The sequence below is a fragment of the Eriocheir sinensis genome, unplaced genomic scaffold (genome assembly GCF_024679095.1).
Source record: "Eriocheir sinensis breed Jianghai 21 unplaced genomic scaffold, ASM2467909v1 Scaffold1652, whole genome shotgun sequence".
NCBI lineage: Eukaryota > Metazoa > Arthropoda > Malacostraca > Decapoda > Varunidae > Eriocheir > Eriocheir sinensis.
This window is the reverse complement of record NW_026111020.1, coordinates 1-21555: the sequence shown is the minus strand read 5'-3', so window position 1 is coordinate 21555 and position 21555 is coordinate 1. Positions and strand designations below refer to the sequence as shown.

Below are 21555 nucleotides of genomic sequence, written 5' to 3'. Positions count from 1 at the left end.
TGCGGAAGTGCCCAGGTATGATAATATCTTTGCATTCCACATGAATACATATATCTAAGGAAAACTTGATATCATTTACAAATAGAATTACATAATACCTTTGTTAGAAAATATCATTTAAATATATTTTCTTTTATATTATTCTTCCATGCTGATGAAATTCAGTTTGTTTAAAATGTTTGTTCAACGTAATTCATTTAAGGCAGTGATTATCGTAATTCATGTAAGTTGAAATACGTCAAATCGAAAATTCGACCGCCGTTTCACCTTGCTGAAAGTTAAAGTCCAGAGCGGGCAATGGCAGGCGCAACGGGGGCATGGCTGCCCGCATTCAGCCACCCCCGGCCTCTCCTTAAGCCGACGGCGGGCCGCCGGTCATTGTTTGCTGGGATACGAGGTATCAAAGTTAGTAAAGACATTAAATATTTAGGAGTAGCAGTGAGTAATAAGAAAAATTGCTTCAAAAATCAAAAAGAGCATTCTATACAAAAAGCAAAGAAACTTGCCAATCTAACATATCCAGTCATTGCACAGAGCTGTAACAAAATTCTTATCGGGAAAACTTACTGGAAGAGTATTGTCTTACCAACAATTTTATATGCATCTAGTACTTTAGCCTATACCAAAGATGAAATTCAAAAGTTACAGAGGATTGAAAATTCCGTGTATAGGGCAATCCTGGGAGCACCAAGCTAGGCTCAAGTTCCAGTCTTGAGAGGAGAGATTGGCTCAAGCGCCATGGAGACTAGAATAAGGAAAAACCAGCTAAATTATTTGAATTATATAGAAGAAAATGAAAGAAGTGATCTGATGAGGAGGATCATAGAGGAAAAGGTAACAACAAGGAATGATTATTGGTTTAAGTCAACTAAGCAATTTATGAAAGACATTAATTTAAATTACTCTGACCTAAGAGCAATTAAGAAAGGAAAATTAAAGAATAAGATTATAGACTGGGATAGTAAGAGATGGCAGCAGGAAGTAACAGGAAAATCAAGTTTAGTAATATATAAAAATTGGAAGACAGAAATGTCTGAAGAGAAAATATACGACAATAGACCATCGTCACAAATATTATTTAAAGCAAGAACAAATAATCTAAGACTAAATGATAGAAACAGACACACTAACGGAGACACTAAATGCATCTTTTGTGACTGGAATATAGAGGATTTAATGCATTTTCTGTTGTGGTGCCCAGGATATGCAGAAATAAGAAAGACCATACATAGAGAATGAAGAAAATATCATAGGACAATTACTCTTCAACGAGCTAAAGATACAAGAATCCAAGGAAACAGTGTATGAGATGTGGAAGGAAAGAGAAAGCCAACGAAAGAACATAATGGAAGCAGCGGCATAAGAAGACTTGGAACAGCATCAGGGAAGCGCCGACCCTTGTTGTGCTTTCCTTCCTACCATTGTATCTTTTTAATTTCATGGTGCTACCTACACATGTATTAATAGTTGTATAATCACACTCTGTCCTGCCTGGGGGTTGGGATGGCATGTTCCTCCCTTCTCCCTTGTTGTTTACCTGCAACAATAAACTATCAATCAATCAATCACAAAGGCCAAGCTTCCCGACTTACACCTGACCTGACGTAACTCCTACCTACACATGTATTAATAGTTGTATAATCACACTCTGTCCTGCCTGGGGGTTGGGATGGCATGTTCCTCCCTTCTCCCTTGTTGTTTACCTGCAACAATAAACTATCAATCAATCAATCAATCACAAAGGCCAAGCTTCCCGACTTACACCTGACCTGACCTGCTCCGATAACAAGCTAAATTTATCATTATCGTTAAAATCCTTCATTACCGACGTTATTTTGCATTAGTTAATTATGGGTCAAAAACATGATGTTCTAAGTACGGTAATTAATGAAGATAGTGTTGCTCCCATAACAAGCTTAATTTATAGTTATCGTTAAAATCTCACCAAAATCGTTAATTATTGATCTTCTTTGCATTAGTTAGGGGTAAAAATAAACGGGAAAATACGATGTTATAAGTACGACAACTGATGCAAAAACTGTTATGCCCACCCCCAGAGCAAGCTTAATTTATAGCCATAATTAGAATCGTTCATTGCTGATGGTTATTGGCATTAGTTAGCGGCCAAAAATACGATGTTCTGATCAGTACGATAATCTGCCAAGACCAGGACCAGGATGTGGCGTGAAAGATGTAGAATGATATCTGCCCCGAGAACATTGACTTCCCGCATGTTTTTTTTTGTTTTCTCTTCACAGGAGCTGCCGATATAAAGGCCTGGCTGGGAGAAATCCCGAGCCACCCAGACATCAAGATCAAGATCAAGCCTTGCTTGCCAGTGTTGGGGATAGAATTAAATATTTAGGAATAATAGTCAATGACAAGAGGAACTGTTTTCAAATGCAAAAGGAAGAAATGTTCAGGAAAGCGAGAAGGCTAGCAAATATGACATACAATGTAATTGAAAAGAGCTGTTCAAGAATGTTAAAAGGAAAGACTTATTGGAAAAATGTTGCACTGCCATCCATCCTGTACGGGGTAAATATAATAAACATCACAAAGACAGACATCAAAAAGTTGCAGAGGATAGAGAATGAGGTGTACAGGAAGATTTTGAGGGCACCAATGTATGCACAGGCAGCAGCACTCAGGGGGGAGATAGGAAGCTCCAGTGTTAAAAACAGGATAAGGGAGGGACAGTGGAAGTACTTAAGGTATGTTCTTGTGGAAGGAAACGATTTGGTGAGAAGGGTGGGAGAGGAGATGATAGAGAAGAGACAAAGTAGGTGGGTGAAGGATTTGTTGAATGAACTGAGAGCAACTGAGGGACTGAGTGTGAGTGTGAGGAATGAGACAAAGGAGAGTATAAAGCAGAGAATGAGAGAGCTAGATACAAGAGAGTGGAAGAGGCAAATGAATGAGAAAGCGAGCCTTAAGATATATAGAAAATGGAGACAGGAGTTGGGAGGACAAGAGGAGGTATACACCAACAACCAAGCCTCAGAAGTGCTATTCAGATGCAGGACAAACAACATGTAACTAAAAGACAGAAACAGACACCGGCAAGAGGAAACCAAGTGTGACATGTGTGAAGCTGAACACGAAGACCTGCGACACTTTCTGCTCTGGTGCCCGGCCTGTGCAGAGGAAAGAATAAAGTGCGTGAGGCTGCAACAGCCTTACGAGGAAGAAGAGGACGACACCATTGGAAATTTTTTATTTGAAAATGAACACACCGAACAAACGAAAACAACAGTACACAAGTTTTGGACAATAAGAGAAAAAAGAATGAAAGAAAAAGGAAAATAATAGACCCAGACAGTAGACACATCAGGGAGTGCCGTTACAAAGGCAAAACTCCCGACCGACTACTACTACTACTACTACTACTACTGCCTCAAAACGATTGTTGTCGCTGCCATTACGTCTAGCGCCTGGCAGGTCTCATAATACGTCTTCCTTGTCCATGGCCGAGGGGGATACTTGGCGGTGAGGCCAGAGGTCAACATTTCAACAAGAGTCACCCAGGGTGTGGGTGACCAGGGGTGAGCAGTGACCTGACCACCCTCCCCTTGCCACAGGAACCCAAGGAGTGAGTGTCAGAAAGGTCATGTTGGGGGGAGGTCATGTCGGGTGTGGTTGTGTTGGGTGGTCATTTTGGGTGAGGCCATGCTGGGAGAGAGTCATGTTGGTGTGGGTCATGTTGGGTGGTCATTTTGGGTGAGGCCATGCTGGGAGAGAGTCATGTTGGTGTGGGTCATGTTGGGGGATGTCATATTGGGTGAGGTCATGCTGGGAGAGAGTCATGTTGGTGTGGGTCATGTTGGGGGATGTCATTTTGGGTGAGATGCTGGGAGAGGGTCATGTTGGGTGGTCATGTTGGGAGATGTCATTTTGGGTGAGGCCATGCTGGGAGAGGGTCATGTCAGTGTGGGTCATGTTGGGGGATGTCATTTTGGGTGAGGTCATGCTGGGAGAGGGTCATGTTGGGTGGTCATGTTGGGAGATGTCATTTTGGGTGAGGCCATGCTGGGAGAGGGTCATGTTGGGTGGTCATGTTGGGAGATGTCATTTTGGGTGAGGCCATGCTGGGAGAGGGTCATGTTGGGTGGTCATGTTGGGAGATGTCATTTTGGGTGAGGCCATGCTGGGAGAGGGTCATGTTGGGTGCCATTAACTAGTTTGGGGCTAATGTTGAAGAAGGGTCAGTAGCCCTTATAATGTCCAGTAGGGATGTACAACACTTTGAATTGTGTCCAGTAGCCCTTATAATGTCCAGTAGGGATGTACAACACTTTGAATTGTGTCCAGTAGCCCTTATAATGTCCAGTAGGGATGTACAACACTTTGAATTGTGTCCAGTAGCCCTTATAATGTCCAGTAGGGATGTACAACACTTTGAATTGTGTCCAGTAGCCCTTATAATGTCCAGTAGGGATGTACGACACTGGCGGCAGATTTTTATTTATTTATTTTTGGCATAGAATTACAGAAAATTCCGTATGAAGTTATTGAACGTAAGTACATAAACAGAAAACGTTATGTTAGTGAAAAGACAAGTGCAATAGCGTACCTGTTATACCTGACACACATCTGTCATCTTTGGTCAGGCAGTGCAGTGTTGCACAAAGCTTTCTCTGCAAGATGCTTAGCTAAGAAATGTTGAAGCATTGCACTGTTTATATATATGTGTTCAATATTATATACAATTATATATATGTGTTCTCAATGGTGATTAAATTAGATTGCAGGAAAAGGGTTAATGTGAATCCCACTAATGCATCCCGTGTCGCAAACAATATTAACAAAAATCATTTTACATGTTGTTTTATACAGAATTAAAGTAATTTTACTAACAAATAGTAATAAAGAATACAAATAATATGGTATAATAATATAAATAATATAAATAATGTAGTATAATATATAAATAATATAGTTGTGAAAACACAAAGATTGCACACTAGAGCATTAACAAACATCAGCGGACAGCAGCGCGCGGGTGCTGCCGCTGCGAGTATATAATGTGGACTGAAGGCGCTGGAAAACCAAGGCAATTTTTGTGAATATTTGTGCTCGTAAACCAAAACACTTTTAAACTAAGGCATTTGTAAACCACCGAGGTATTACTGTATTCCTATCTTCCTCTCTTAATTGATCTTTCCTTCTTTCTCCTAATAACTATCCTATCTTCCTTCCTTCCTTCTTACCTTCCTATATCTTTCCTTCTTTCTTTCTATTCATATCTTCATTTAGTTCTTCTAGAGTTGAGAATTTCCAGTGGATGGCTTTGTGAATGGGAAGGACAAGTGATTGATAAGTAGTCTTCAGTCACAAGATTCTTTTTCCAGCAATTAAAGTAGATCAAGAGAACCCAAACCCGCTAAGCTCTGCTCCAGCAAAAAGTCAAGAACTAAACAGTATTGGTGGGAGAGATTTCTTTGGCCTGACTGACTATTACCTTCTCTTCTTGCTTCTCTCCCTCTCTCCATTCCTATCCCTTCCCGCTCCTTTACCCCAATACTAGTCAGTAGGAAAAATACACACTCTTTACTCCCGGAAATTCCCCAACTGACACCACCAGTCTTGCTTATTGTTATCATGTGTTGTATTGTTGGAAATGTCTAAAACACTTTCTCATACTACACTTTCTTTTCTTTATTTTTTATTTACCCTTATACCTCTTATTTATCCTCTTTTGAGCTTTCCCTTTCATTTCCTTCAGGCGTTGAGGGGGGAGGAAGGATGTATGTTATTGGAGAGGTTTCTTAGGACTACCTGACCTTTCTTAGTCTCCTCATTCTTGTGTACTGTTTTGTGGCATGCCCCGAGCAGCAGTCCTCACCCACAGGTATGGCTTGATCCTGCCCATCAAGAACAAGAACAAGGTTGAGGGAGAGCTAGGCACGCGGAAACTCAACACTCTGCTGGACTCAGATGACGAGTTGGACCAGGATGAAGAGTCCCCTCTTAACTGGGTGGAGGCATCCCTCAAGGTGTGTAGACCCATGCTGGAGGCTTTCCTAGTGTTGATTGTGCCCCAAAAGATACAAAACTGTATAGATCTGGCTCTCATGTGTTTGAAGATACCCTAAACTTAACCTAACAAAACCTCAAACAGTCACTATAGGTCTTGACTCAGAAAATTCATCTATGCTTCCTTACTAATGACACTTTCTATACAACACAGTGAGGTCATTCTTTGTTGCTTTATACCTTAAGTTGCTAGCTGTCGTGTGTTTGAAGATACCCTAAACTTAACCTAACAAAACCCCAAACAGTCATTACAGGTCTTGACTCAGAAAATTCCTATATGCTTCCTTGCTAATGAGACTTTCTATACAACAAAGTGAGGTCATTCTTTGTTGCTTTATACCTTAAGTTGCTAGCTGTCGTGTGTTTGAAGATACCCTAAACTTAACCTAACAAAACCCCAAACAGTCACTACAGGTCTTGACTCAGAAAATTCCTATATGCTTCCTTGCTAATGAGACTTTCTATACAACTAAGTGAGGTCATTCTTTGATGATTTATACTGTAAAGTGCTGGCTATCATGTGTTTGAAGATACCCTAAACTTAACCTAACATAACCTCAAACAGTCACTACAGGTCTTGACAAAGAAAATTCCTCTATGCTTCCTTACTAATGACACTTTCTATACAACAAAGTGACTTTGTTGCTTTATACCTTAAGTTGCTGGCTTTCATGTGTTTGAAGATACCCTAAACTTAACCTAACAAAACCTCAAACAGTCTCTATAGGTCTTGACTCAGAAAATTCATATCTGTTTCCTTAGTAATGAGACTTTCTATACAACTAAGTGAGGTCATTCTTTGTTGATTTATACTGTAAAGTGGTGGCTATCATGTGTCTGAAGATACCCTAAACTTAACCTAACATAACCTATCAAAACCCCAAACAGTTACTATAGGTCTTGACTCAGAAAATTCATATCTGTTTCCTTAGTAATGAGACTTTCTATACAACTAAGTGAGGTCATTCTTTGTTGATTTATACTGTAAAGTGCTGGCTATCATGTGTTTGAAGATACCCTAAACTTAACCTAACATAACCTATCAAAACCTCAAACAGTCACTACAGGTCTTGTCTCAGAAAATTCCTATATGCTTCCTTACTAATGAGACTTTCTATACAACAAAGTGAGGTCATTCTTTGTTGCTTTATACCTTAAGTTGCTGGCTGTCATGTGTTTGAAGATACCCTAAATTTAACCTAACAAAACCTCAAACAGTCACTACAGGTCTTGACTCAGAAAATTCCTCTATGCCTCCTTACTAATGAGACTTTCTATACAACAAAGTGACTTTCTTGCTTTATACCTCAAGTTGCTGGCTATCATGTGTTTGAAGATACCCTAAACTTAACCTAACAAAACCTCAAACAGTCACTTCAGGTCTTGACTCAGAAAATTCCTCTATGCTTCCTTACTAATGACACTTTCTATACAACAAAGTGACTTTGTTGCTTTATACCTTAAGTTGCTGGCTATCATGTGTTTGAAGATACCCTAAACTTAACCTAACAAAACCTCAAACAGTCACTACAGGTCTTGACTCAGAAAATTCCTATATGCTTCCTTCTTTTATCTAGTACCATGAAGCCTCTCTTCCCTTGGCTTCCCTTTTGATCCTTGTCCCCCAAAACATACTCAACTGAACAAATCCTTTATACAACTTTCTTTAATACCACAGGAGACTAAAATCATTAATACCAGTCATATTTGGGTGTAGAAAATTCTTCTTGTTGAATAAGAAAAAATATACAAAGAATATATTTGGCATATGCATAGAAACTTGAGCCTTGTGATGTTATGTGAGTATTTGGGTGTATCAGAACACCTCGCCATCCAATACTGACCTCCCACACACAACCCCTTGTCTTATTATTATTATTGTTTTTTATCCTTCTTTCCTTTCTCTTCCCTCCTTATCCTTCCTCTCTTTCTTACTACTTCTTCATTTTGTCTTCCTTCAGTAATTATCTTCCTTCTGTATTCTGCTGTTTTTCTTCTTTATCTTTCTTTCCTTCCTCTCCCTTTCCTTTCTCTTCATTCCCTTTCGGACTCATTCCCAAGTGTCTCCATCCCTTTCCCTTCCCTCCATTCCTGTTCTAACTCCTTCCCAAGTGTCTCCATCCCTTCCCTTTCTGAGTCCTTCACAATTCTCTCATATTCCAGTACAACTTAAACTCTTTCATGAGGGGAGCATCAAAACAACTATCTATCCAGTACCTGGCACAGGAGATATCTTGATCTATCCAATGCCTGGCACAGGAGATACCTTGATTTTTCCTATACTGACCTCTCTTCTGGCCTCTCATATTCCATTACAATTTTAACTCCTTCACGAGGGGAGTATCATAACACCTCGCCACCCAATACTGACCTCTCTTCTGGCCTCACATTTCTATTTCTTTCTTTATAGGAGTTATGTAAATGAGGCTCTTCTGTAAACTAAACTGATCCCTGCCTTCCTTACCTTCAGCCGGGAACTCAGGTCAGCAGAGTCTACAGAAGCGGCTGCTGCGTGAAGCTCTGGAGGAGGACGCGTCAGTGTTCCAGCGTGACGAGGCGTACGACAGCATGCAGGCCGCCAAGACGGGCCGCCGGGAAGCTAAGGACCCAGCCGCCAAGAAGGTGAGGAGCTAGTGTTGTTGTTTGCATGCGTAGAGGAGTTTAGGTTCGCCATGTTATACCTCCATATTGTAACCCATTTCCGAGTGCCTTCATCCCTTCCTTTTCCTTTCATTCCCTTTCAGAATCCTTCCTTTCCCTTCCCTCCATTCCCTTTCAAACTCCTTCCCAAGTGTCTCCATTCCTTTCCTTATCCTTCCATTCCCTTTCAAACTCTTTCTCATCCCTTTCCTCCCTTTCAATCTCCTTCTCAAGTGTCTCCATCCCTTCCCCTTCTTTCCATTCCCTTTCAAACTCATTCCCAAGTGTCTCCATCCCTTCCCTTTCCTTCCATTCCCTTTCAAATTCCTTTCCTATTCTCTTCATCCAGTTCCTGCCCTTTCTGTCCTTCCTAATGAGGAGATTATATTGTGAGGAGATGTGTCGTAGGATTGTACAGGATAGTGATTATTTGTTTGCAATGTTAAGCAGGGATGGAAAGCACTGCGTGTGGCATGATTTGGTGTTTCCGTGAATTGTAGTAGATTATACCATAGGATGTGTTACTAGGATTTGTGAGGAGAGCACATAATGGTTGTGATGTAAGCAGAGAGATACAAACCACTGCTTGTGGAATGACGAGTGTTATGATTATTGGCAACAATTGAGCACATGTCATAGTATTATGTTTAAGACATGTCGTTTGTCATATGTTGTATCCATTGTTGAATATGCCAGAGTGTTATGATCGTCTGACCATAGAATATTGCATAAGGCAATTATTTTCATTTAATCTTAAATAAATGTATATTTTCTTTTTCCCTTGTCTATCCCCTATCCTATATATCTATCCTTCTCTCTCTCTCTCTCTCTCATCCTTTTCCTTCTTTTTCCTCCATATTTTCCTTCTCTATTCCTCTCTATTCCTTCTTCTGATTTCCTCTTTTCCTTGATCTTCCTTCCTAGTCCCTCTGTTTCCTTAATTAACCTGGTGGTGGTGGTAGCAGCGGTATCATGTTTCTTAATGGTCCCTCCAAGCGAGAAAAGTGAGAAAATCAGCCTCACACAAACCATTTCATATCAAAGCATTTGTGATCAGTTTATGTATCATCTATTTTGGGTAGCGTGGCGGCTCACATCACTGAGGATCCGAACTGTCGCTTACTAGGCTTTCATAGGAGTTGTGGGGGTCATTTCCAGGGGTAGTTTTGTGAGCCTTGTGGTAATTTGACCCTTCCTTTGTACCGTGAACCTAAGAAACTAATTTTTAACAAGGCTTTCGTAGGGGTTGTGGGGGTCATTTCAGGGTAGTTTGAGCCTTGTGGTAATTTGACCCTTCCTCTGTACCCTGAACCTAAGAAACTAATGTTGAACAAGGCTTTCGTAGGAGTTGTGGGGGGCATTTCCAGGGGTAGTTTTGTGAGCCTTGTGGTAATTTGACCCTCCCTTCTTCTGTGCCATGAACCTAAGAAACTAATTTTTAACAAGGCTTTCGTAGGGGTTGTGGGGGGCATTTCCAGGGGTAGTTTTGTGAGCCTTGTGGTAATTTGACCCTTCTTCTGTGCCATGAACCTAAGAAACTAATTTTTAACAAGGCTTTCGTAGGGGTTGTGGGGGGCATTTCCAGGGGTAGTTTTGTGAGCGTTGTGGTAATTTGACCCTTCTTTTGTGCCATGAACCTAAGAAACTAATTTTTAACAAGGCTTTCGTAGGGGTTGTGGGGGGCATTTCCAGGGGTAGTTTTGTGAGCCTTGTGGTAATTTGACCCTTCTTCTGTGCCATGAACCTAAGAAACTAATTTTTAACAAGGCTTTCGTAGGGGTTGTGGGGGGGCATTTCCAGGGGTAGTTTTGTGAGCCTGGTGGTAATTTGATTATTTGACCCTTCTTCTGTGCCATGAACCTCAGAAACACATATTTGACAAGGCTTTCATAGCAGTTGTTGGCATTTCCAGGGGTAGTTTTGTGAGCGTTGTGATAATTTGACCCTTCTTCTGCGCCTTGAACTTCAGAAACACAAATTTGACAAGGCTTTCATAGGAGTTGTGGGCATTTCCAAGGGTAGATTTGTGAGCCTGGTGTCACATACTTGCTTCTCTGTTCAATCTCTTCCTTTATTCTCTTATCCTTTGAGTTCTCTGCACTTCCTATCATCAATTTTCCCTTTCCCACATCCATTCCTTCCTTACCTTCTTCTGTGCCCAATTCACTCCATTGTTTTCAGTTTCAGAGCCAAAAAGCTTGAGTCATTTCCTTTCTGGAGCGCTCAGCCTGCCATGCCTTGCCACAGCCTGTCCACCAAGAAGCTAAGTAATGCCTCTCACTGTTCCTCGGCATTTGTTTTCGGTCTGAAGGAGGGAAGAGTTTGATCCCAGAAGACGAAATTGGCCTCTCTTTGACCACTCCCTCCGTTTGCTTTTCCAGGGACAGTGATTTGCGTGATTTTGTGTGTTTTTTCTTTGCTTAATGTCACTTCTTCATAACCAGTATCTTATTCTTTTTGTATTACGTCATAAGTTTACAACCAGTAACTTTTTTGTTTGTTTTACGTCATAAGTTCACAACCAGTAACTTTTTTGTTTGTTTTACGTCATAAGTTCACGACCAGTAACTTCTTTTTTTTGTTTTACGTCATAAGTTCACAACCAGTAACTTCTTTTTTTTGTTTTACGTCATAAGTTCACAACCAGTAACTTCTTTTTTTTGTTTTACGTCATAAGTTCACAACCAGTAACTTCTTTTTTTTGTTTTACGTCATAAGTTCACAACCAGTAACTTCTTTTTCTTGCATAACATCCTTACTTCACGACCAGTAACTTCTTCTTTTTGTTTTACGTCATAAGTTCACAACCAGTAACTTCTTTTTTTTGTTTTACGTCATAAGTTCACAACCAGTAACTTCTTTTTCTTGCATAACATCCTTACTTCACGACCAGTAACTTCTTTTTGTGATTCAGTACTACCGCACTAAGTAGTGCGCTTGCCCACCTCTGACTATAGCATGGATGTCCCTTTGGTTCTGGGTGTAAGAGGTGGGAAGGAAACTCAGGCTGAGGCAGAAATTCTATATTCTTTTATGTTTTGACAGAGTGTGATCTTCAGAGAGAATACAAGAGGCACAGAGCAGCAACACACACACACACACACACGCACGGATTGCCTTGTGTTGAGATGTCTGGAAGGGCAGCGTGTTGGCCGGCTCCTTGTGTCTTCCCAGCCATGGAGTGCACAGACATGAATAAGGTTGTATACTTAAACATTTCAGCGCTCAACACACACACACACACACACACACTCTCTCTCTCTCTCTCTATTCAGGAGCAGTAAGTAGCAGGCTTTTTTTTTCATTATTGTTTTCTTTTTTTTACGCCCTTGAACCGTCTCCTCTGCTGTAAAAAAAAAAAAGTAGGTACACATATTTGACAAGGTTTTCGTAGGAGTTGTGGGTATTTCCAGCGGTAGTAGTTTCCACGAGGCCTCGGTTCCCCTGGAGAAGCAGTGAGCAAGACTAGTTGGGAAAGTTTGGTTTAGTGGGCGCAACATCTGTGGTCATATGCCGGAGAGAGACAGAAGGGGAAGGAATTATAGGAGAAGGGAACAGTTGGAAAGTTTGATTTACTGGGCACAACATCTGTGGTCATATGCCGGAGAGAGACAGAAGGGGAAGGAATTATAGGAGAAGGGAACAGTTGGAAAGTTTGGTTTAGTCGGCGCAACATCTGTGGTCATATGCCGGAGAGAGACAGAAGGGGAAGGAATTATAGGAGAATGGAACAGTTGGAAAGTTTGGTTTAGTCGGCGCAACATCTGTGGTCATATGCCGGAGAGAGACAGAAGGGGAAGGAATTATAGGAGAAGGGAACAGTTGGAAAGTTTGGTTTAGTGGGCGCAACATCTGTGGTCATATGCCGGAGAGAGACAGGAGGGGAAGGAATTATAGGAGAAGGGAACAGTTGGAAAGTTTGGTTTAGTCGGCGCAACATCTGTGGTCATATGCCGGAGAGAGACAGAAGGGAAGGAATTATAGGAGAAGGGAACAGTTGGAAAGTTTGGTTTAGTCGGCGCAACATCTGTGGTCATATGCCGGAGAGAGACAGAAGGAAGGAATTATAGGAGAAGGGAACAGTTGGAAAGTTTGGTTTAGTGGGCGCAACATCTGTGGTCATATGCCGGAGAGAGACAGAAGGGGAAGGAATTATAGGAGAAGGGAACAGTTGGAAAGTTTGGTTTAGTGGGCGCAACATCTGTGGTCATATGCCGGAGAGAGACAGAAGGGGAAGGAATGATAGGAGAAGGGAACAGTTGGAAAGTTTGGTTTAGTGGGCGCAACATCTGTGGTCATATGCCAGAGAGAGACAGAAGGGGAAGGAATTATAGAAGGGAACAGACCCCAGGAGACAGGACACAACCCCCAATTAATACCTGGTACACTGCTGGGTGGACAGGGGCATAGCTGGGCATGATAACAGAAAACCTTATTCCCGATAACTGATAATGTAAAACCTTATCAGTGATAACCAATATTCGTTAACTGGAGACACAAATATAGGATACCCGATATAAATTCACAATTCCGATACTAGCTAGCGATAAGTCCAATAGACGAAAACTACTATATTGATATTTCAAATAAAAAACATTGATGAATTCAAATTTTCATTATCTGTATTTTAGAAAACTTACAAAACCTGAACACCACACGTTGACACGTACCTATGGACGGTAATACTAGAAAATCCTGAACCAGTGTTGTGATATTTGACGTCCCCACCTTCAATGCTTTTGTTTACAAACACTGGTCTCTCGTGAACTGAGCATGCTCAGACCAGCAAGCGTTGACCTGATCAGTCTCACAAAGCTTTTTAACCGTAATTAAGAGTTGCTGGAAGCCTGAATCAGACATCCAGTACCACTACCACCATCCCCGCTGTTTCTAGAACGACACTGTACGAGTTGTATTTATATGTACAGAGTGTCGTTCTAGAAAAGGCGAGGATGGTGGTACTGTATGTCTGATTCAGCCTTCCAGCAACTCTTAATGTGTTAAAAAGCTTTGTGAAACTGTACAGGGCTACGCTTACTGGTATGAACATGCGTAGTTCACGAGAGACCAGTGTTTGTAAACAAAAGCGCCAGCTTTTGACGATGGGACACCAAATAACACAACACCGGGTGCCTTCAATACCATGGCATGCTCACAAATGAATATGGAATATAAAATTTGAGGCAGTGAATAATCATTTTTTGGGCAAAGTTAAATGATTTTTCTCTTTGATATATTGATTTTTGAGTCTAACATAAAAAATAACCTAGTGTTTTAATGTTGATGATCTAAGTATGAAATCTCTTCACCGAAGCTATTTCATACCCCGAAGTTTTTTCATACAACACCGGGCGCCCAGGCCACGCATGTGCAGTAGGGAAGAGACAACGTTTTTTTCTGAGAGGCGGAAAAAAGTATTGATTATCACTAGTTTGGTTACAAAAGTAACGAAGATACCGATATATATTTAAATAAGTAGCGGATGGCCGATAACCTGATATTGGTATCAGCGATAAAGTATCGCGATAACTCCCAGCTATGGACAGGGGCGTAGGGTATCGGAAAAGCCGCCCAAATTTTTCCACTCCGCCTGGGAATCGAACCTGGGCTCCCTTGGTTGTGAGCCGAGTGTGCTAACCACTGCACCACGAAGCCCCCCTAGACTAGTTGGGAATAATCTCACTTTCTTTCACCCATGATTCCTTCCTCCTCCTTCACACAACTTGTCCTAAATGTCCTTACAATGGTTACTGAATCGGCATGTTATCTATTTTCTTACAGTAGAGCAAGTAACTCAAAGGAAAGCAAGCCTGCAGAAACAACACTCAGCTTCAAGGATATGATGGCTTGTTTTCCTTTGAGTTACTTGCTTTACTCTACAAAAATAGATAGATAACATGCCGATTCACTAACTATTGTAAGGACACTGACAGGGTGGATTGCTTTAAACCAATGCTTTAAACCATGTTTTTTTTTTTAAATAAACCCAATGTTTTTTGTTTTTTTTCAGTATTGGTCATTATATTTTAAACTTTGAATGTGGTTCATGGAATTTCAGGTATTCAGGGTAATATATCATTATTTTAGTGTTATATGATATTTATTTTATAAGACTTCAAACATTGTAATATTCAACATAGGATTTTATTAACATTTTAGGCTTTTAGCAAAGGGATGACTTGTTGTAAATTAGTTTCCATTCAGAAAATGTACGCTATATATATATATATATATATATATATATATATATATATATATATATATATATATATATATATATATATATATATATATATATATATATATATATATATATATATATATATATATATATATATATATATATATATATATATATATATATATATATATATATATATATATATATATATATATATATATATATATATATATATATATATATATATATATATATATATATATATATATATATATATATATATATATATATATATATATATATATATATATATATATATATATATATATATATATATAATATATATATATTGTTTTGAAGGGTCGCCTTCACCCTGGAGCAGCTGTTCGTCCGTATTTGTATTGGCACAACATTTCAGACAGGGTAATTAGTGCGTGTGGGCATCAGTCTGATGTTATTATCGTTATTATATTGAATGGGCCTACTATAATCGCCTTCAATGCTACATTGCTTGCTTTGAAGGGCCGCCTGTTATCCCTTGAAAACTGGCTGTATTATTATTGTCATTGATTGTTAGAGTGCCGCCATTCAATTACATTACGAATATTTTTTTAATCATGAAACTAGCTAGATTATCTCAATCATATATATATGGTACGTGTCTTTGATACAACGCATGACATCGTGGACAGCCAATCAGGTGAAGGGGGGCAGAGCTTATCAGAGTTGGGGAGGGGCTTTTCGGTGTAAATAATTATTATTGGCCAAGTAATTTGGACAGAGTATAGCAGTAAATTTAAAAGCTACTGCTAGAAGGAAAACAGCTTCTTGCAGCACTTCAAAAAGTACTGCTAGGAGTCTTTATTAATACTGCCCCAGGGGTCATAACACATCATGTTAGGTAAGGGTTGTATCTGGGAGTGTCGTGTGTGTGTGTGTGTGTGTGGTGAGTGAGCACACAGTGATTCACACACAGGGGAGGATGCAGGATCTCCCTTCCATCACACTCTGCCTGCTCTCTCCTCAACATTCCCAAACAAGGTCTCCTCACGAAGCAAGGGTACTAACAATCTCAGGAAATTATTACAGAACTTTTATTTTCACTTACAGAGCCAGATGTCTCTTTATGTACCTGAAAAGTGATGAATTACTTGTATATAGATATATATATATATATATATATATATATATATATATATATATATATATATATATATATATATATATATATATATAGTGCTGGTAGTAGAAGAAGCTGTTGTAGTGGTAGTAGTAGTAGTAGCAGCAGCAGAAATGACAGTAATAATAATAGTAGTGGTAGAGTGAAACCATTTTAGTAAGTCCATTGTGGGGTAGGCTTCTGCAGGTCCTTTCCTCCCCTGCCACACAGTCCTGTCATGTGTTGTCTACAGGAAGTGTTGGGACTGAGTGGCAGAGCAGAGGGCAGGAAAGCACCTGCAGGAGTAATGCCTCAAAGGACTCACTAAAATGGTTTCACTCTAGTAATAACCCAAGTTGATGTTTTGCATGGATGTGGGTTGACTTTACTATGTGCTCTGGAAGCTGACTGCTCTCTCTCTCTCTCTCTCTCTCTCTCTCTCTCTCTCTCTCTCTCTCCTCACCACAGCTCACAGGCCCCACAGGATGTCCCCGACAGTATTTTTACAAACCCCACAGACACATGCCCCCCAGACACATATGTAAGACCCCTTCCCCCTTACTCTCTCCCTCTCTGAAGCGACACCACCCTTGGCATAAACTCCCTGTTAGTAGAGTGTGTGTGAGAGAGAGATCAGGAGAACAATAAGATGTATCAAGAAATAAATAAATGAAGTAAAAAAATAACTGTGTGTAAGTCTTCCCCCTGAGAGAGAGATGAAATGAAACAAAATGAATAAATCTAAGTTCCATCGACATCAAAATCATTGAGGAGGAGGAGGAGGAGAATGGGATAAGGGAAGGAAACTTGAGAGATGGGAAACATGGAAAAGAAGGAGGAGGAGAAATGGAGATGTAAAGTATAAGAGGAAGGAAGGAAGGCAGACCAGGAAATGCGGAGAAGTAAGACGCAGGAGAATGACGGGAGAATATTTGGCAGGGCAAACAGGGAAATTGTAACAGCAGGAGGAAAAACAAAATGAACAGTAAGGAAAGGAAAGAGAGGCTAATAGGAGGAGAACCAGAAGGAAATGGGAAATGAACAGTGAGAACAAAAAGTGTCTGTGGCTACAATGAAGAGAAATATAAGGTCCTGCACACCTTGGGAGGGGATTCTTGAGGTCTGTGAGGGCAAAGAGTCATCTGTCTCCATCTGTGGCACTGGTCTTGGAGGAACCTGACTTGCCACGCTCCTTGTAGCGGATCTTGCAGCTGGTGATGATCCCATTCTGGTGCTCGGCCAGCGGAGGCTCCCAGCGGATGATGAGGCTCTGAAGGGAAAGGCCGTGTGAGGGAAAAAGATATATGAGAAATTATGAAAATACAATCTAAAAAGTTTGAACATTGTGTGAGGCCGTGAGTGCTTCAACTTAACCCCTTGACTGTGGATTTCCTACCAGAAGACCTCACCAAGCTACAGGAATGGAACAAAAACTGGCTGCTACAATTCAGTGGAGAAAAATGTAAAGTCCTGCAGCTTGGGAGAGGATATCCAGCACACCAATACCACATGGGAAACACTCCACTATCCACCACAGAGCCAGAGAAAGACATGGGAGTATATGTTTTCAGGGTACCTGTGAAGGCCAAATCTGTGCCAATCGCAGGGGACGGGTCAAATATAATGAAATATAATGAATGTGCAAGGGTTAAAAATACTGAAACAATGAATGTGCAACTTGTAGAGATGATGTGAAGGAAACGAACAAAGCAGAAAGCTATTTAAAAATGAGTTTTAAAATGCATCTTTGCCTTGGAAGCCTTCCACAACTCACCCTTGAGCTGGCAGCCTCAACGCTCACATTCTGAGGCTCCTTTGAGGGCACGTCTGAGAAGGTTCTGGCAGTGACCTCCGGGATGGCGTCTCCCCCGCCATTACTGTTGACGGCGGTGAGCCACACACTGTGCTCTGTGAACTGGTCCAGGCCTTGGAGGTCATGTGACGTACCAGTGACCTCTACCTCGTGTTCTTCTGCTGACCCAACCTGAGGAGAAAATTACAAGGGAGACAATGGTTAAGATACACACTGGCACTTTTTTTTTTTTTTTTACGTCTTGGCCTATTGCGCCGGTAGGCTTCTTCCCGGTGGATCCTGATGGTCGGTCCAAGGCTTCTTCCCGGTGGGTCCTGATGGTCGGCCCAGCCTGTTCTGGCGCAGGCGAGTGTTTATAGTGGCGCCATCTTGCATTGGCTCATGCTGCCCTCCCGGAGCTCATCTTTAATGCTTGAATCTAGAGTCCGGGTTGATGGGTGGTCTTCTGGACAGCATGTGGGTAGTTTTAAGCCACTCGGCGGCGGCTGAAAAATCCCAGCTTGGTGGCACCGGCCGGGGATTGAACTCGAGTCCTCTTGAACGCGGGGCCGTCTTGTTATCGGTTCAGCCACCGCCTACCCAAACTACAAACACACGGCTATGGTCACCCTGTACTCCAAGGAAGGTCACTAATGACACACAAGGATATGGGGAGACTTTTGTTAGGCAAAAGGGACTCCACATTTGGCGCACAGCTCTATAAGGCCGTCCACACCTGCGTATAGAGCATGGCGTATCCAGTGATGGGCGTTTTGGCCACTCCGGGCGGCGACCAAGTGACCTCCAGACTGGTGGGTGAGGTGGGGACAACTTTCAGACTCTGGGGCGGAGGGCAGGTCCAGGTCCGGCTTGGTGAACACCCGCGCCTCGTGTATGGAGGCGCCCACCAGGCCGCCGGAGGTGTGGGCCGCCACCCGCACCATGTAGTTACTCCCGGGACTTAGGTCGCTGATCTGGGTCTTGTATTCACTCAGTCCCTCGCTGGAGGAGCTGCACTCGCGTTCTGGACGCGTTCTCTGCAGTGAAGGGAGGAAAGTGATGTGTGAATTACTTACTTTTGATGAAATGTTGTATATGTACTCACTAGAATGTTATTATTTCTTCATAATCACTGGAATTGAAGTTGGATAACTCTGTATTTGCTAACTACATCTTAACAGTAGTAGTATTGTGTTGAATTTTTCATGCAATAAATATTCCCAGGTTGTGTCCTTTGGTTCTGACCTGAGTGATCCTTCCTGCTTGTAGACGACTGAGTATCCCACAGTGTGGTCGGTGTTGAGCTCCGGCTCATGCCAGGCCAGCGTGATGAACCTGTTGCTGGTGGAGGTGGCCTGCAGCAGCCGAGGGGGCCTGGGGGTGCCCACCGCCAGGGTCTTGCTCCTCTGAGGGGTGAGAGCCTTCTTCAGAAATGCCTTAGAGTACTAAATAGATGAATAAAAGGTAAATATTTTAAGAAAAGAATACAAGAAATGTATAAGAAAGATCATAAGAATTAAATTTTATAATTAAGCTTTGGTAAGTACTGATGTAGCTTTATGGACTCAAAACAGATGGTGCATCTATCTTGCTGCTTCACAGTTATAAGTAAACCTCATTTGGGTGAGAGCTATGAACAGTAATTAGTTTTATGGAAAGTAACTAACAAAAAGATTACTAGACTTGGGTCACCGGGCAATATAAGTGACCTCTTACCTGAGACGCCAACACCCTGCTGCTGAGGCAAAGACTGAACCAACAACTGACACCGAAGAATTCTAATGTTACTTTTTCCTGAACAAGGGAATGAAGCGTGACTCTCTGGACATCCTCAATGTGTGAAAAGATGGTGAGTGACGGAGTGCTACAACCCTTTCATGGCAAGCATTCAAAGCTCAAAATACACAAAGGAAGTTTAGACAAAAATTCTACAAACGCAATTATTACCAGAAATACAAGTTGAGTGTTAGCAATATTTCTGCCACTGTTTGTTTCAGTTGTCCACACACTTGAGCTGTCACACTAACAAAGACACTGGAGGAAATATGAAGACTGATCTCCAGTTCCATTTTTGAAAACCTATTATTACCTAAGCAGCTCCAATATCAAAGAGTTTCCCTCTCAGGAGTAATTCTTGTGTACAGCATAAAGACTAGTAGACACAGTGACTGTCAAGGCCACACCAACAGAAGGCAAATGATGCAAACAAGTTGTGTCAACAATGAGCAGACATTCTAAGTATTGAAAACCAAGGAGTAGTAGTAGAAATACAATAATAGTACCAACCCTCACATCTGAAACGTGGGCCTGGAATGAAAGTCTAGAGTGCAGGCAGTGGAAATGAGTTATTTGAGGAGTGCTTGTGGTGTGAGTAAAATGGATGGAATGAGTAATGAAAGTGTGTTTTGGAATGTGTCACAGGGGTGAAGGGAAGTGTGGAGTGGTGGAAGAAGTGAAGCGACAGACCTTAAAGTGGTTTGGCCACATGGAGCGAATGGAGGAGAGTAAGATGACCAGAAGGGTGTATGTGAGTGAGATAGAGGGAGGGAATGCTAGAGGACGACCTCCAGTGAAATGGAGGCATAGGGTGCAAGAGTACATTAGGGAGAGGGGGGAAAGATCTTTGAGCAGGCAAGGAGGGAGTGTCTGGATAGAGAAAGTTTGAAGCTCTTCTGTCGTGGCCATCCCCTGGTGGGAGCTCCTAGGAGCAGGTGTCCATGAAATGATGATGAATGAGTAGTAGTAGTGGTGTGCCTGAGGTGTCCCACTTACTCTGGTGACAGTGTCTGTGACCTGCCTTGTGCGTGGGTGGGGGCATGCTGCTCCTTCCTGGAGGTGAGCCCAGACAACGTATTATCAAAATACCACAACAAAATAGTCATTCTCGGGTAAATCACATTTTAGTGAGTCAGTAACACTCAGCACCGGCTTTGATATCTCCAAACACATTACTGAAGACGTGTGCTCTGCCCACAGTGTAATCTATGCATTTTATTCAGTCTTCAAGGAATAATAAACACAACAAAGGGTTATGCTTACAGCCATGCTAAGAAAATCACATGCATCAACATCAATAACTTGGGTAATGTAAACTTTTTAAGACTGCAGCGTCTGTACCAGCAGCTGCAGCTGCCCGCCAGAAACATTGGAATACATTCAGTAACCTTGTAAATGTTTGCGTCTGGGCTTATTAGCAACCTGGAATTATCTGGACTAGTCACTGCCTGTGTCCAATGCAGACAACACTACATCAGTACTCATGACTGCAATCAAAGGGCTACAGTGTGAACAGTGTCTGCCCCGCACGGCACCGCCACTTACTTGACTCAAGGACACACAGCTGGGCGTCCCCGGCGAGCTGTGCGCCACACACTGGTACATCCCGGAGTCCTCCTGGCGCACCAGGCCAAGGATCTGCAGGTTGTTGCCGCTCACACTCTACAGGGAGGCTTGGCAATACACACACCTAACACAACACAGCTGTGTTTTGTGTAGCTATTGACAGCCTTATATTTATCTCCCCTTATATAGAGCCTTATATCCCTTATGTATCTATTTAGAACCTTAGATCCCTTTTCCTTTACTTATCTTTTTAGAACCTTCTACATGGAACCTTATGGATTCTAATGTATTATATACCTTATGCATCCATTTAGAGCAGTGGTTCTCAACCTCTTTACTACCCCGCCCCCTCCAGGAAGTGGTCCTTCCCTCCACGCCCCCTTGCATCTAGCAGTAAAATTTCCT

General features: G+C 41.7%; 2 long non-coding RNA genes across 3 annotated transcripts; one reads left to right on the top strand and one right to left on the bottom strand.

Moving 5' to 3' along the window:
* Window positions 1-3402: 3402 nt before the first annotated feature.
* On the top strand, window positions 3403-16617 carry LOC126990449 (uncharacterized). The gene is made up of 5 exons (XR_007744380.1): window positions 3403-3592; window positions 5852-5996; window positions 8507-8658; window positions 11722-11876; window positions 16485-16617. It is a non-coding gene; the product is annotated as an uncharacterized LOC126990449 (long non-coding RNA).
* On the bottom strand, window positions 16104-21468 carry LOC126990448 (uncharacterized). Of its 2 annotated transcripts, XR_007744379.1 has the most exons (5): window positions 21130-21468; window positions 19054-19214; window positions 18545-18845; window positions 17791-18000; window positions 16104-17286 (listed from the first exon to the last, which is right to left on the bottom strand). It is a non-coding gene; the product is annotated as an uncharacterized LOC126990448 (long non-coding RNA). The 2 variants fall into 2 exon arrangements; XR_007744378.1 differs by having other exon boundaries at window positions 17791-18845.
* Window positions 21469-21555: the final 87 nt, after the last annotated feature.